Genomic DNA, 17,059 nt, shown 5'->3' on the forward strand with positions numbered 1-17,059 from the left:
CTACGTTTTTATACCTCTTGGTTTCAGTTAGAGGCATATTTTGTGCCATATTTATGTTAATGTGTCTGTACATGATGAATGAATTCTTTCAGTCATACATTGCCTAAATCATAACTTTATGATGCTTGGGAAAGAATCAACAGCTACAACTTCATGAAGTTCTAATGTGTGTGTTCCAAAATACGTCACTTTATTAGGATGTAGGGAGAGATGTATGTGCGCTCCCTGGGGTGGGCATTTCTAGTTACTAGACCATCTCCATTTTTAGCATTTGGCATCCTCATGGTACTTTTATACATATGACATTAGTAGGAGAGCAATAATACAATTTTACAGATGGAATAATAGGTTTGCCTGTATTCACTGAAAGGGTGCAAATATTTAGTCCTTGTGACTTCAACTGACTCTTCCAAATTGTCTATTTTAGAGCCTTGGGCTAGAAATCATACCACTGTTAATTAGCTCCCTTGTTTGGTCTCACAGTTTTTCTTTATAATTCTGAAACTGGGTTTACCTAATACATTGATAAATTATTTCAAAGGTATTTTTATAGTTCAAGTCACTTCACTTTTACCCTGATAAATATAAATGACTAGGAATGACCTTCAGATAGTGTTTAGCATCTGTAACCAATCTGACAATAATGTGTTCATTAGGTACCTATGTATGAAATCACACACTGGCATGTTGAAGCTCAATGTCAGTCTGGAAAAGAAATGTACTGTATTAACTGAAATACCACTCTTTGTGTAGGTATTTTGTAATTTTTTTTAAAAAAAGCTAAAAAGAAGGCCGGGCGCGGTGGCTCAAGCCTGTAATCCCAGCACTTTGGGAGGCCGAGACGGGCAGATCACGAGGTCAGGAGATCGAGACCATCCTGGCTAACACGGTGAAACCCCGTCTCTACTAAAAAATACAAAAAAGTAGCCGGGTGAGGTGGCGGGCGCCTGTAGTCCCAGCTACTCGGGAGGCTGAGGCAGGAGAATGGCGTGAACCTGGGAGGCGGAGCTTGCAGTGAGCTGAGATCTGGCCACTGCACCCCAGCCTGGGTGGCAGAGCGAGACTCCGTCTCAAAAAAAAAAAAAAAAAAAAAAAAAGCTAAAAAGAATAGAAATTGTATTATAATAACTTAAGTTTTTCTTCAAAGTTCATGCAGTCTTTTGCAATACCTCATTCAGCCAAGTATTTGTTCTCTTCCTCATTCAGTATAAGGCAGCCTTCAATTGGCTGAGAAGACAACATTAGAAGGTTAGAGTTTATCAGAAACATAGAACTTTAAAGTGTGAGTTCAACTGAATAAATTTGAATTTCTGTAGGAAGTAAAGAAAATACCTATTTAAAGATTGCAATATATAATCATTTTAAAAGTATTTGATTAAACCTGATAGGTTTTACAGAAATGAAAAAAAAGAATCAGTTCCAAAACCAAAGCTGATATTTAGAAAATGTGAATATGTAGATCAGCTGTGGAAAAATTGTGGCAAAAAAGTTGTGGAAGAAAAGTAGAATAAAGTTTTGTGAAAAGTTAAAAGAAGTATTATGAAAAAGAAGTCATGGGATTAAAAAATAAGTCATGGGATAAAAATAAAAATAAACAAAAGCAGGCCCCTGTCAGCATAAGCCTGGAGAAGTGGGACTGGAGTGTCCGCCCCCACCATGTCCCTACCACCGCTTCCCAGTCACCCCTTTACCATTAGGGTAGCAAGACAAGACCTCTGTCTAATGGGGGGAGACAGACCCTTTGCCACCTTGACCACGGCTGAGTCCTTAAATTTCTGGATGATGACGATTGTTATTGAAGAACCAGAGGCTGGTGGAGCTGGTTTGTTTGGAGGAGGCCTGATGGCCTCCCTACTCTCACCAAAGCAACTTTTCCCTCGGGGAGTTCCCATCTTCTTATTCAGAGAGGCAGCTGAGGTGGGACAGTGGGGCCAACAGGAGAGCAGGCGAGGGCACGGGCTGCTGGGGTGGCCCCCCTTCCCCAGTGTACATATAGTATCTGTGTAACATTTTGTATATTCCGGGGGGTAGGGCCACCCCCTGTATTGTACCTCATGGAGGTTGGAGCTGGCATATGGGGAGGAGGTTCTAATAATTATTTGCGGCTGGGAAACTTATTGATAGCATAGGACAGAGGAAGGAGATGGGGATGAGGTTGTGGCTCCCTGCTGATGCAACTGTTTATTTTGCTTTTCAGTTTAGAATAAATAGATGTATCCATACTGCTCAGCCTGGTGTGTTCCTGTTTCCCTCACTGGGTCCTGGAGTTTGTGCCACTGAACGAGGAGCCCCCGAGTATCTGAGCATGTCCTGCTGGGCTGTTGGGGACATTCCAGGCCTGTTACCTGTATGCTGCCTGGTGACCCTGGTGGATTTCACGGGGACTGCCATGGCGCCTATGGGGCACAGTCAGCCCTGACAGCCAACAGGCTCAGAAGCCTCATCTAGCGGTGGCCAGGAAGACAGACACCAGCACCCAAGGGCACCGACTTCCATCCACCCCAGGCTTCTTCCGTTCCGTGCCCCTGCTGCCTCCCTTGCCTGTCTGCACCTGGTGGCCTGTTCTGTCTGTCCCTCCAGTGCACCTGGTGACCTGTTCCATCTGTCCCTCCAGAGTGCCTGCTGCCCCGCAGACTCCTCCAGGCTGAGTTCATGGCTCTGCTCTCTAGTGGCCAGAGCTGGCTTCACCTAAGCTCCAGGGGCTTTCTAGGAAAAGTGTCCCTTGGAAAGGGTGTGGCCTTTTCACTGCTCCCAACAGCACCCTAGAAATGGCTTGGCCTTTTCCCTCCCCTGAGCTCCACAGAGAACACAGCCAGCGGAGGACACATTCCCCGTCATCCAGAAATGGGTTTGATTCTCAGCCGAGGGACAGCAGGACTGGTAGAGACTGTCAGTCCACACAGCTGCCTGCACAGCGCCCCCATGCCTGTTGGGGGGTGGGAGGGATGGTGGGGGCTGGTTGTCCACAGGCCGGGCATGACAGGGAGGCTCACTGGAGGTGGCGCACTTTTGAGAGGCAATGTCAGGGGACAGCTTCCTCTTGTTGGGCCACAAGACTCCACAAGGACAGCACGGTGACTGATTCCCAGCGCTAGAGGTGAGGCAGTCGGCCATGTGTAGGGGTGTGTGTGTGTGTGTGTGTGTGTGTGTGTGTGCGCATGCGCATATATATATATGAGTATTTATAGATATTTATAGAACAGGGCAGGGCGTGCCACAGAAGGGGCACAACGTTTCAGCAATGTCACACCTGGATGTGTCAGCTCAGCACTACAACAGACTAAGTCACAGATGAAGGGGGCTGGCTTTGGGCTGGGGAGCCACTGTCAAGTCACAGGACACTCACCCAGGCAGGCTTGGAAAGGGAGGCCTCTGAGAAGAGGAGGATCTGTTTAAAGGTCGAAGTGGGGCTGGGGCTCTCTGGTCCGGATGAACTTCCTGACCCGATCAGCTGGCAGTTGGAGAGAAGCAGAGAGAAACAGGAGAAAGAAAAGTGAGCAGAGAGCTGGTGAGGCAAGCACAGAGCACGGGCGTGCTGCGGCAGCTGTGGGAGGGCCGCGGAGGGGAGCGTGCAGGTGTGGCAAGGTTCCTGGAAAGAGGGACTGGAAGGGAAAGGGGAGGAAGAAGAAGGGAGGAACTGGAGCTTCACAGGTAGTACATGGGGACTGCGGCGGCCCTCCCCAGCCCACACACACTGGCCTCTCCCACAGCACCCAGGCACTGCACCCACAGTTCAGACCAATACTCAGCCCCCTTGGGTTTCCCTCTTCTCTGGTCACCCTGCCTTCCAAACCACTGGCCCAGGGCCACCTCTTACCTTGGGGTGCCTCACCCAACAGCCACCAGGCCTGATAGAGAAGGAACACTGCTTGACCCAGGTTGGTGAAGCTAAAAGGGATGGATGACTGGAGTGAGTGCCAGAGCCCCCTCTGGGTGGTCAGAAAGCCCAGGACCCTCTGAAGGGACCCTGGGGGAGGAAGGGAGTGTTGGCAGCCAGATGCCACTGGCCATAGACTTATAAGTCTAAGAGGGGAGCCTCAGCTGGTTGTGGGGTCCACAGGTCACATAGGTGAGGCTGGGCCTTTCCTGCTGGGAAAAGCGTAAGAGGGATTGTCCGTGGGAGGGGAGGTGGGTGGGCTCGCTAGGCAGAGCTCAGCTGGGCCAGCAGGCACTGTGGTCCTCTTGGCTGAATAGCACAGGCAACCCCTAGGAGCAACAGGCCAAGGTGCATGAGCCCACTGGCCTGTGGTAGTGCCTCAGTGGGGGCCAGAGACCCTGCCTTCAGTCACACGCTAGCAGCTATGATGGTACCTGGGAGGGAGGGAAGGGGCCTGTGTGTTCCTGCCTGGCCTGTGAGGTGTGTTGTGGGATAACCATGTGTATGGGACTCTCAAGATTTTATCCTAGATCGCCACTGGATTGCTGACAGACAGAGGAGGTGGGACCCTGACTATCACCCCTGCTCTGCAGTGGATTCGGCTCTCGGCACTCCCAGGCTGGGAGCTGGATGCCCTGCCCTGGCAGCATGGCTCAGACTGCACGACAGGTACAGCGTGCCCAGGATGACGTTCCTAGGCTTCTGGCAGCCTCAGAGTCCAGCCCCATATACAACCCCCTCCAAGTTCCCAGCACCTACACCGTAAACCACGAGCTCTCTGCCCTCTCTGACAGCTCCAGAGAGCACCCACGTCTGCCAGCTTGGGCATGGAGCCTGTTCCAAGAGCCCACAGCTTCAGTCATGCAGGCTGGGAGGCTTTGGGGCTGTGGGGGCCAGCCCTGGTACCTGCGTCCGGCTGGGACGCTCTGCACCTGCAGCCATGAGTTGTCCACAGGCCCCCATGGGCGTGCTGATGGTGGTCATGCTGATGGTCGTGTTGATGTCTCCGATGATGCCAGGTGCCTCCTTCAGCACATGGTGTGTGCACAGCATCTCATTGCACCGCTGTGCCTACTGTGCCAATTCCTCCATCAGCGTGCTCTGGTCCCCACATGAGTACAGGTTGGCCAGCAACTCCGAGAAGATGAACTCCTTGGTCTGAGAGTGGGCAAAGAGGGAAGGAGGTTGGGACCTCATGCTTGTGCCCCACTGGCCACCCCACCAGGCCCTACTGGGGCTGTGTGCTGGACTTGGAGCCCTGAGTATGGCTTTTCAGACACGGCTTCTACACCACTTAGACTCAAAGACCTGCCTCCCCACCGCCCTTTTCTCACTCAGATAGGGAAAGAGGTCCAGAGGAAAAGTCACCTGTACTAGGTCACAGATCTGGGAGGGGACCCAGGACCCATCATGCCACCAGGACACCTATCTACTCAGTTTTTAATTTTTGGAGACAGGATCTCACTCTGTTGCCAGGCTGGAGTACAGTGGGTGAGATCAATGCTCACTGAAGCCTCAACCTCCTGGGCTCAAAGTGATCCTCCAAGGTTAGCCTGTTGAGTAGCTAGCACTACAAGCCCATGCCACCACCAGGCCCAGCTATTTTTTGAATTTTTTTGTAGACACCAGGTCTCACTATGTTGCCCAAGGCTGTTCTCAAACTCCTGGGCTCAAGCAATCCTTCTGCCTTGGCCTCCCAAAGTGTTGGGATTACAGGCATGGGCCACCATGCCCAGTCCCGTTATAGTTCTATGGGACAGCTCTGGTCTGGACCATGCCCCTCTCTCTAGACCTGGTCTCATAGGGCTGGTTGGCATCTCCCCCAGGCCAACATGGCCACCTGCATTCCCAGTGCCACAGGAGCCTCTGACCCCATGAGGCAGTGCATGCACATCGTTGATCATGAGGCGCATGGTGGTTTTGGGCATGAGACCAACCATGAGGTCCCACACGGTCTTGTTGACAATGGCCACATAGGAGTCCACCAGGCTCTGAGTGGTCTCCATTTGCTGCTCCAGCTGTGGCTCCATGGAGTGCATGAAACTGTCGGAGCCATTCTCCTTGGCCTTGCTGGCCTGTCATGGAAAACACAAGGTCATCAGGGTGGCCAGGCCATGCAGTCAGGCTCCAGGCACCCCCAGGATCTCAGCCCCTCGAAGGGTACCTGGAACATTGAGGCACAGGGAGAAGCAACCGGCCAGAACACACACCCAGCTCCCCACATGCTCTAGAGGGTTTCAGGTCTCTGCCTCTCAGGACCCCAGACTCCCCTGATTCAGCCTCATCTTTGTTCTGACTCGAGTACCCAGAATTTGCCTCCATTTCCCAATCCAGAAATTGGAAAAGAACATCTCCAGGTCCCTTGCTTGAAGACCTGGCCAGAGCTGGTGCCAGGCTACAGACACCTGGCAGGAGGCAAGAGAAGGGCACACTCGCTTTCCCCTTGTCCTGGGAGGCCCATGCACCAACATTGCCACCACAGCTGCCACCTGGGAGCACAGCCAAAGTAGACACTTACAGGAAAAGGGGAAGGGTTGAATGAACCTGGGACACTGCACCCCAACTTTAATGTGTTGATGAATTCAATTTGCTAATATTTTGTGGAAGATTTTTGCATCAATATTCATCAGTGATATTGGCCTGTAGTTCCCTGTTTTGGATGTATCTTTGGTTTTGGTATCAGAGTAATACTAGCTTTGTGGAATGAGTTTGGAATAGTTTGGGTAAGTTCTCTAGTTTTGGAATAGTTTGGGTAAGGTTGGTATGAGTTTTTCTTTAAATGTTTGGTAGAATTCAGCAGTGAAGCACCAGGTCCCAGACTTTTCTTTGCTGGGAGACTTTTTCTTACCACTTCGATCTCATTATTTCTTATCAGTCTGTTCAGGTTTTGGATTTCATCATGGTTCAATCTTGGTAGGCTGGATGTGTCTAGAAATGTATCCATTTTTAGTAGGTTTTCCTATTTCTTTGCATATAGTTGCTTATAATAACCACTAGTGATCCTGTGAATTTTTGTGATATCAGTTGTAATGTTTCCTTTTTCATCTTTGATTTTATTCACTTGGGTCTTCTCTCTTTTTTTCTTAGGCTAAAAGTTTGTCAATGTTGTTTATCTTTTCCAAAAACCAACTTTTCTTTTCATTGATGCTTTGTTTTCTTCATTTCAATTTCATTTATTTTTGCTGTGATCTTTATTATTTCTTTTCTTCTACTAAATTTGAGTGGTTTGCTCTTGCTTTTCTATTTCTTTAAGATGCATTGTTAGGTTGTTTATTTGATGCTTTTCTACTTTTTAAAAGTGGGTGTTTACAGCCATGAACTTCCCTCTTAGTACTGCTTTTGTCGTATCCCGTAGGTTCTGCCATGTTGTGTTTCCATTATCATTTAAGAAATGTTTCAATTTCCTTCTTGATTTCTTCATTGACCCACTGGTCATTCCAGGGCATATTATTTAATCTCCATGTGTTTGTATAGTTTCCAACATTTCTCTTGTTACTAACTTCTAGTTTTATTCCATTGTGATCAGAGAAGATGTTTGATATTATTTCATTTTTTTCTAATGTTTTAAGACATGTCGTGTGACCTAACATATGGTCTATCCTTGAGAATGATCCATGTGCTGAGGAAAAAAAATGTGTATTCTGTAGCCCAAGGGAGAAGACACCCGTCCCCACTCTGCTGCAACACACAGCGCTCCGCTCAGGGATGGGGCAGTGGTGTGCTGTTGTTACCCAAGGGGCTCTCTGTTGGGGAGTGAACAGAGTCTGTTCTGTAGTGTTTGACATTTTCTGTGGTGTAAATATTCCATGGCTGATTTCAAGCTGCCACCGTCTTCTCAGTCTGGGCTTGTTTGTACCCACCCTTGGGAAGGCTTTCCAGGTATTTGAAAGGATGTGGGTGTTGTGCTCTAAACTGTATCTTTCTTAGGGGACGCTCCAAGCCCAGTTATGCTATGGTTCTGGCAGACTCATAGAGGAACTGTCTTGGTGGTCTCAGATAAGATCTGGAAGAATTCTCTGGGCTACCAGGCAACAGAGACTCTTATTCGCTACCTGTAATTTCTCTCCAAAAAACAGTCAGTCAGTCTCTCTCTCTCTCTCTCTCTCTCTCTCTCTCTCTCTCTCTCTCTCTGCTGAGCCACTTGGAGCTGGGGGTGGGCTGACACAACATCCCTATGGCCACCACTACTGGGACTGCACTGGGTCAGACCTAAAGCCAGCAAAGCACTGGTTCTCACTCAAGGCCCACTGTCAACACTACCTGGCTATTGCCTATGTTCACTCGAGGCCCTGGGGCCCTACAGTCAGAAGATGGCAAAGCCAGCTAGGCTGGTGTCTTTCCCTTCAGGGCAATGAGTTTCTTGAGGCCCTGCTGGGTCCGGAGATGCTGTCTGGGAGCCAGAGACTGGAGTAAAAAACCTTAGAAATTTACCTGGTGCTTTATTCTAAGGCGGCTAAGCTGACACTGAAACCATGAGACAAAGTCCTTCCCACTCTGCCTTTCCCTTTCCACAGGCAGAGGAGCCTCACCCTGTGGCCACCACCACAGGCCCACAGGGAGTGCTGCCAGGCTACTGTTGATGTTTACTTAGGGCCCAAGGGCTCTTAAGTCACTTGTGGTGAATGCTTCCAGGCCTGGGCCTCACCCTTCAGTGTAGTGGGCTCCCCTCTGGCCCAGGGCAGGCCCAGAAATGCTGTCTAATAGCCAAGGCCTAAAGTTAGTGACCACAAGAGCCCATTTGGTGCTCTCTACCCTATTGTGGCCAGGCAGGTACCTAAGCTGCAAGACAAATTCCCTTTTAGCTTTCCCTCTGCTTTTCTCAAGCAAAAGAAATCTCTCACCTTAGCCACCATAGCTGGGAATGCGCTGAGTCTCAGCTGAAGCCAGCCACCTCGCAGCGGGAATGATTGGTAGAGACTACTATGCAGCCATCTTGCTCTGCCCCTCCTCCCTCACTTCACTTTACCTCCTAAGAGTCCTGTTTCCAAATACAATCACATAGGGGGTTAGGGCTCCAAGTATGAATTTTCAGGAGACACCATTCAGTCTATAGCATTTAGACTTGGGAAGAGGGAGGAAAAGAACATGCACAGGAAGGTCACAGTGTAAGCAACAGTATGGAGGTGGGAAAGTTCAGCTCATGGATAGGAAAAATTGATCCAATTAGGCAGGGCCCACAGGGTGGGGTGGTGAGAGGTGGGCCACATCAGAAAGAACCTTGAATGCCAGGTTGAGGTGAGAGGCATTTCCTGTTGTATAGAAGGTGTCATGAGGTGGTGGGGAGGGTAACATGATGAAAGGATATTTGGGAGGATGGATCTGGCATCAGTGATGGGTAGAGGTAAGGAGTGAAGAAAGCTGGAGGCCAGGAAACCGGACACATGACCCAGAGTTCAGGCGTAGGCTGTTCAAAGGCAGTTTCCACACTGAGTTCCAATGTGGATACAAGCATGCAGGGGGTAGACGATTTGGAAAACCATTCCCTTCCCATTACAGTTTCCCAGCTGAGTTCATCACCAGAGTCCTATAAATCAGACAGTTGACCTGCCCTAAACTCTGTCCCTGGAAGCTGTGACCCAGAGGGAGCCCTTGTCCAGCTGTAGCCCTGGGACACTGCAGCCTGAGCAGGACTGCACCTGTTCCCTCCCAGGAGCCTCATCTCTGGCCAGGGTTTGGCTTCAAATGCCCTCAGCTTTGGCTTCAAAATCTGTTGGGTCAGATTCATGACAGCTCTGGCCTTCTTCAGTTTAGGGATTTTTAAATAGTTTTTTCAAGCAGGCAGTAGATCAACTCTGCTTGCTTACCTCTAAGAACTGGCTACAACCCACAGAAATCTGTTATACTCATAGTTATGGCTTGATTACACAGAAAGGATACAGATTAAAATCAGCCAGGGGAAGAAAGGCACAGGGCTGAGTCCAGGAGGGCACCAGGCATGGAGTGTCCATTATCCCTTGCCCATGCAGTCAGAGTGCATTACCCTCCTGGCTTTCCTATGTACCAATACACATGGAGTATTCCCAGCCAGTGAGGCTCCCTCAAGCCTCAGTGTTCAGGATTTTTACTGGAACTTCATCACAGAGGCATGCTTGATCGTCCATGTGGCTGCTCTCAGTTTCCAGTCTCCAGTCCTTCCAGGGGTGACCTAAAGCCTGAACTCTAAATCAGATAGTCGCTTTTCCTGGCCTGGCTAGTCCCCACCCTAAATCTTATTATTAGACCATCCATCATGAGCCAAGATCCCCAGGCAAAGATATTCCTATCAGATATTACATGTTGATGGTCACCTCCCAGGAGTCTAGGACAAAGGCCAGACCTCTTTTTGGCCAAGGTTAATTTTTTTTTTTTACTATACAACATGCCATCATTCTGTTATTTTTTCTGTTTTGTCTTCAAAATAACCCTAATTGGTGGGTAAGGATGCTTGTTATTATAAACAAGAGGCAGGACACTTGGGCAGGGTTGCACAGTTGATCCTGGACTCATAGTACAAGACTCTTTCTACTCTCTGAGAGCCCCAAGTCCTGAGAAGAAGATGGAAACAAGGTGTGTATATGTGTTTGTGCATGTGTGGGTTTGTGTGTGTAAATGTATATCTAATGAGTATGTGTGGATATGTGTATATCTATGTGTGTGTGTATACATGAGGATGTCTGTGTGTCTATGTGTGTGTTTGTGTGTGTGTGTATACAGTGGTGCACACCTGTAATGCCAGCTACTCAGGAGGCAGACAGGGGAAGATCACTTGAACCCAGGAGTTTGAGAGAGAATATTTCAATGATCTGTTTCTTGCAGTTAGAAGGAAAAACCTGGGGCTGGGCATAAAGAGACAAAGCATAGCATAAAGAGGCAGAGAAATGTCTAACAAAAACAAGTGACCAAGAATTAATTAGTTCATCTATAAAGAAATGTAGCACTTTAGCAGCAGACTAAAACTGGAAGATAATTTCCTCTAGAACCCTGATAATCTTTGTGAGAAAACTCTTGGCCACATATGTTAATTGTCAAAATTCACAGGGCCCTGTGCAACAGAACTGAAGAGTAAAACCATCTTTTTAAAACTTGCTATGCCACAAGTGGCATTCAACTCTTTCTCAACCAAGACTTCACAAACCTGTCTCCAGCTTCCAGATGGTGAGGGAAAGTGTGATGAGATTTTATGATAAATTGTGCCTGTCTCTGAGCCCATCTCCTCCTATTGAAGAGAAGGAAAATGAGGCGAGTGCATTACAGCCCTGCTGACAAAAGTCACAAGAGAAGCAAATGAATATTATTTAAAACCAGAGATGCCTATAATTTATTCATGAATGCCACACATTCTATATTAGATCTTCCATTTCAATTTACTTGTATTCTTTGAAGCAAATTTATAAGATTCAAATTATTCAGAAAATGCTCCCAAGTAAATAGAAGAAAACACTTTAACCACAGGAAGTGTCATGCCTCACAATATGGTGTGGTGGTGAAGGGTGCAGGCTCTAAAACCAGAAAACACAGGTTCAAGTCCTGGCTCCACCACCTTGGGAAAGTTATGTGGTCTCTCTGTGTCTCAATTTCTCCATCTAAAATGTGGGGATGACAATAATAGTGTCTATTTCACAGAGTTGTTTTGAGGTAAAATATGTAAAGCACTTTGAACAGCAGTTAGTGCTATGTAAGTGTTTGCTATAGTTATTTTAACATTTCAGATTATAAATATCTACCCTGTTATGCAGATAACAAGAGTCCCTAAGCTGATAATATGATGAAGAGCTTTTGGGTTTCTTAATTTCCATCAGTTTTGTGAGGGAAAAAAATTCCACACGAAGAAGAGCAATGAAGCAGGCGTGAGAAGGAAGCTTGGCTTAAGATTGGGGGGCTTGGGTTTATTAGGCTTTTGTCTTCTAAAACTGTCCTAAGCTCCATTGATAAGATGTTCAATATCAATCTAGCTAAAAACGACCAATAGACCCCACAAGACACTGAGTTAGACATAAAAATAGAAGGGTAATAAATGGAATATGGAAAACTACACAACCAGAAAAATAAACAACTACCAGTACCCAAAACAAGGCTAAATCTCACAGGATTATGTTGAATGAAAGAAGCCAGCCACAAACGTGCACATACTGAATGATTCCACTTATATGAAGTTCAAGAACAGGTGAAACTAACCCATGGTGACAAAGGTCAGGATCCTGATTAACTTTGAGGGAATAGCAACTGAAAAGGGGCAAGAGGGAGCCCTCTGTGCTGATTCTGTATCTTGAGCTGAGTGGTGGTCACATGAGTCTGCACATATGTAAATACTATGGAGTTGACCAGGTACGGTGCCTCACACCTGTAATCCCAGCACTTTGGGAGGCCGAGGTGGGTGGATCACTTGAGGTCAGGAGTTTGAGACCAGCCTGGTCAACATGGTGAAACCCCATCTCTACTACAATACAAAAATTAGCCAGGCGTGGTGGCAGACACCTGTAATCCCAGCTACTCAGGAGGCTGAGGCTGGAGAATCACTTGAACCCGGGAGGCAGAGGTTGCAGTGAGCCAAGATCTTGCCACTGCACTCCAGTCTGGGCAACAGAACAAGACTCCATCTCAAAAACAAACCAAAAAACAATAGTACAAAGTTGTAACTTAAGGTATATGCACCTCACTGTATATAAGATACCGTCTTAGTCCATTTATGGTGTTATAACAAAAAATCTGAAACTGGGTAATGGGTAAAGAATAAAAATGTATTTCTCACAGTTCTGGTGGGTGGGAAGTCCAAGATCAAGGGACCAGCAGGTTTGTAGTCTAGTGAGGGCTGTTGTCTGCTTCCAAGATGGCAACTTGAACACTGTGTCCTAACTTGATGGAAAAGACAGAAAAGCAAAAGAAGAAAAGCGAGCTAGGTAGCTCCCTCAAGCCCTTTCATAAGGTCACTAATCCCATTCATGAGAGGGCTCCTCCCTCACGACTTAGTCATCTCCTAAAGACTCCACCTCTTAATGCTATCACACTGGGGTTTAAGTTCCAACGTGACTTTTAAAAGAGACACAATCATTCCAACCATTGCAAAAGTACTTTACTAAAAAGAAAAAAAAGGAAAATCTTGTCTCTAAACATAATACTTTGAGAATTTATATATTTACAGCCCAATTTTCCACTTGCTTACATACATATTTGTGACCATGAGTGTCATTCTTAGCTGAGAAAAGTTTCAGTAAATTATTTTTCTCACATTACCTATTAATATCTTATTCAGATAAAACCAAATTTCTAACCTAGATTTTAGGTTAAGACAGAAACCCATAGTCGTTCGTTGCAATGTGAGAATGACAGAGAGAGAGATATTAACTAGCAGAATCCAACTATAAAACTAAATTTAAGGGCATAGTTCTCTGCTAATGACTCCCCCAGACAAATCATTACTTAGATAGCAATGAATCAACCAAAAATGGAAGTGAGAACAGTTAGAGTCCTTTTTGCGATGGATGGATGTTTATGAGACTATTAAGTGAAGAGGGTTCAGAAACAAGGGGATAAATGGCATGCTAATTTGGGGTTGAATGGAGTAATGAGATGATCTTGGAAATATAAGAATCCTGCTTAATGGGACTTGTCTACTTGCAATTCAATAAACCAATATAGTAAATTCAAAGAGACAAAGGACATGAGCACTCAGAACAAAATTACAGGAATAGGGCCGGGTGCAGTGGCTCACGCCTGTAATCCCAGCACTTTGGGAAGCTGAGGCAGGCAAACCACCTGAGGTCAGGACTTTCTGACAGGCCTGGCCAACGTGGTGAAACCCCATCTCTACCAAAAATACAAAAATTAACCAGGCATGGTAGCATGCGCCTATAGTACCAGCTACTTTGGAGGCTGAGGCAGAAGAATTATTGAAACCCGGGAGGCAGAGCTTGCAGTGAGCCGAGATTGCACCACTGCACTCCAGCCTGGGCGACAGAGAGAGACTCCGTCTCAAAAAAAAAAAAAAAAAAAAAAAAATTACAGGAATACATTTAGCAAAGAGGCACCAAAGTTGAGATAAGGGCCACTGTCCCACCTCTGACATCTTCTGACACCTTTAATTCTTGAGTCATGGGGATGGCAAGCCAGGGAACAGAGTCTTCTGACTGGAAGCTAAAACCAGCCTTTGGGGTGGGTTCAGAGAGACTGTTCAGACTCAAGCTGCAAAAGCAGATGCTGCCAGGTCGAAAATGTCCCGATTGCAAGAGCATTTGCAAAGACAATGATGCTCAGGGAAAGAGAATGCTGTGTGTTTAAAAAGAAAAAAAAATTAAAAGAAAGAATGGAAACAAGGAAGAAAAAGTGACCGGAGGGTAGGGTGACCCTATGTTCTTGTTTGCAAGGTGCCTCTAAGGTTTTATCTGTTGTCCCGGTGCAATTATTATAGTGCCCCTTTCACTCTCCAAAGTGTCTGGACTTGGATGATAAAGCATATGATCACCCTGGCAAAGAGAGAATATTAGCCAGAAGACCCATGTGTCCATTTTATTTTATTTTATTTATTTATTTATTTATTTTATTTATTTATTTATTTATTTTTTTTTTTTGAGACGGAGTCTGGCTCTGTCGCCCGGGCTAGAGTGCAGTGGCCGGATCTCAGCTCACTGCAAGCTCCGCCCCCCGGGTTTACGCCATTCTCCTGCCTCAGCCTCCCGAGTAGCTAGGACTACAGGCGCCCGCCGCCTCGCCCGGCTAGTTTTTTTTGTATTTTTTAGTAGAGACGGGGTTTCACCGTGTTCGCCAGGATGGTCTCGATCTCCTGACCTCGTGATCCGCCCGTCTCGGCCTCCCAAAGTGCTGGGATTACAGGCTTGAGCCACCGCGCCCGGCCTCCATGTGTCCATTTTAAACGGTGTGGAGACTCCGTCTCAAAAAAAAAAAAAAAAAAAAAAAAAAAAAAAAAAAAAAAAAACGGTGTGGACTGATCCGCAGTCGCGCTTGTGCCGCTGCCCAGCCGAGCGGTGTGCACCACCTCTGCCTCGCCCTACCCCGCCCTGCCCAGGTCTCCAGGAAGGCTGGAGCGGAACCCTCGGCTCCCACGCTGCTCTGGTGCTCCTGCAGGTTATATGGGGGAACTGCTTCTCCACCCCTACCCCAGTATCCTCCACCCCGCCTCCCCACCCGGACCCTGGGCAGCCTTGGACTTGGCCAAAAGACATTCAGAGCAGGCAAAGCCCTGGCTGGGGAGTGGGCTGGACCCGACAGTGAAGCCCGCCTCACACAATCAGACTGGCCCAGTTTAAACTAACAAAGCCCAGCTCCTCTTCTTCCTACCCACTCCTGCCCTTTCTCCTTTTGTAGAAGGTAAACTGAAGCCTAATTCAGATTTTTCATTGGTAGGATTGTGAAGCATACAGCTGGAGCCTCCCAGGTGCCATTCCCCACATCTCTGTCTTTCCCCTAATACATTAGGATAGTGGGGAAGGAAGAGAGCTTAAGCTTAGTAAGCTCCTACTGTGTACTGGCCAGAGTGGGCACTTTTCTCTCCAGCCTCGCAATTGATGGGAAATAGGTGATTACACAACTAGGATACAGGATCAGAGTGGGCTAGTGACGTGCTCACAGTCTCTCAGCTGAATCTGGAACCCAGGGGTCTTTGACTCTGAAGCTAGTGCTCTTTCAGGGTCTCCAGCTTGAACAATAGTTGCAAAATGCAAAGAGCACCTGAAAATCTAATATTGATCCGTATGAGAATGTATTGCAAGCACAAACATGGAGTGTCTTCGTGGCGGATGATGGCGTGGTGGGGAGATTATCTCAGTTCTATGTAACCTGGAAACTCTCCGAGGAAAATGAATGAAGCATGACTGAGTGCAATTTGTCTGATAAGACCTGTCAGAACGTGAGGCCTTGTGGACCCTGAGTGAAGGTAAGAAACCATAGTGCTGGACATTTGCTAACGTGTTCTTTTTAAAATTGCTTAGGGCCTCAATGCCTCCACCTTCTTCATGACCGTAGAGCCACTTGCCTCGGCCTCCTGAAGTGCTAGGATTATAGGTGTGAGCCACTGCGTCCAGCTGGTAGGTCTGACTTACTGTGCAGTCAATCCAAGCTGGGGTCAGGCAGGGCTTTAAGGCTCTAGAACTGTAGGAGATAGTGCTCCTAAATTCCACCCCCAGGCCCTCTGCGCTCAGTCTGAGATGAATGATTTCAGGAAATCAGACAAGCAACACAGGATTTCACAATATCTCATACTTGTCTGACTGGCTAGCTTTTTGGAAAATTTCTGTGGTTAGCTAGCTAGCTTTTGTAATCTGCTTGGCTATCAAGTTTGGGATATGTATAATATTTATAAACTGAATTTAGCATAGTCCAGGCAGCTGGTCTCAGTTTAAGGAAGTTCCCTGAGCCAAGAATGAAGGAATTTTCCCCTCACTTGACAGCAAATGCATTTTGTAAGGGTAAATAGAGACTTCCAAACTTTCTGTTTTTTGTTTTTGTTTGGTTGTTTCATTTTGTTTTTGTTTGTTTGCTTTTAGTATGGGGAGAATCTCTTGAAATTCTAGACTCTTCTCTCAACAGAGTCTGCACAGGTATTTGCTTTATTCAGGTCCAGCGGGTCTGGAGCTGACATCTGGATTCAGAGACAAAAATAAATGATGGTATTGGCCCCATTCCTCCCCCAGGCCCAGGCTCAGCCTGTGCCTGTGCCTGGGACCAGGATCAAGGCCACTGCAGGGGAGTGTGTCCTCAGAGACCTGGATCTCCATTCCCTCCCGTCTCCCTCTGCCTGGCCCACCTAGTCTCCACCCACATTGAGGTGCAGCCTGCATCCCACCCACTCCTTCCCGTGACCACTTCTTACCTACATTATAACTGGGGGTGGGGCCTTATCCTAAATCATGCATTCTCAACAGAGGTATTATCACCCCACAGAGGATGAAAAGGCAGGGGAGGAAGGGCAGTTGACCACCTTAGCTATTACCATGGTTTCTGACCCTCCAAAGGCTCACAGTCCATACATATGTCCATGTAAAGAAGAGGTAAAACCATCTTTATTTGCAGATGATACAATCTTGTATTTAGAAAATCCTATGGAAGGTACAATGTATCCATGGTATTAAAATTTCATAGAGGGAGGCACAATTGGGAAAAAATGCTAAAAATGCTCCTTAAGAGGACAATAATAATTATTATTATAAAAAGATCCAGAAGCACTGCCCTAAATGAAAAAATTAAAATGAA

The sequence above is a fragment of the Macaca nemestrina genome, chromosome 7 (assembly GCF_043159975.1).
Source record: "Macaca nemestrina isolate mMacNem1 chromosome 7, mMacNem.hap1, whole genome shotgun sequence".
Lineage (NCBI taxonomy): Eukaryota > Metazoa > Chordata > Mammalia > Primates > Cercopithecidae > Macaca > Macaca nemestrina.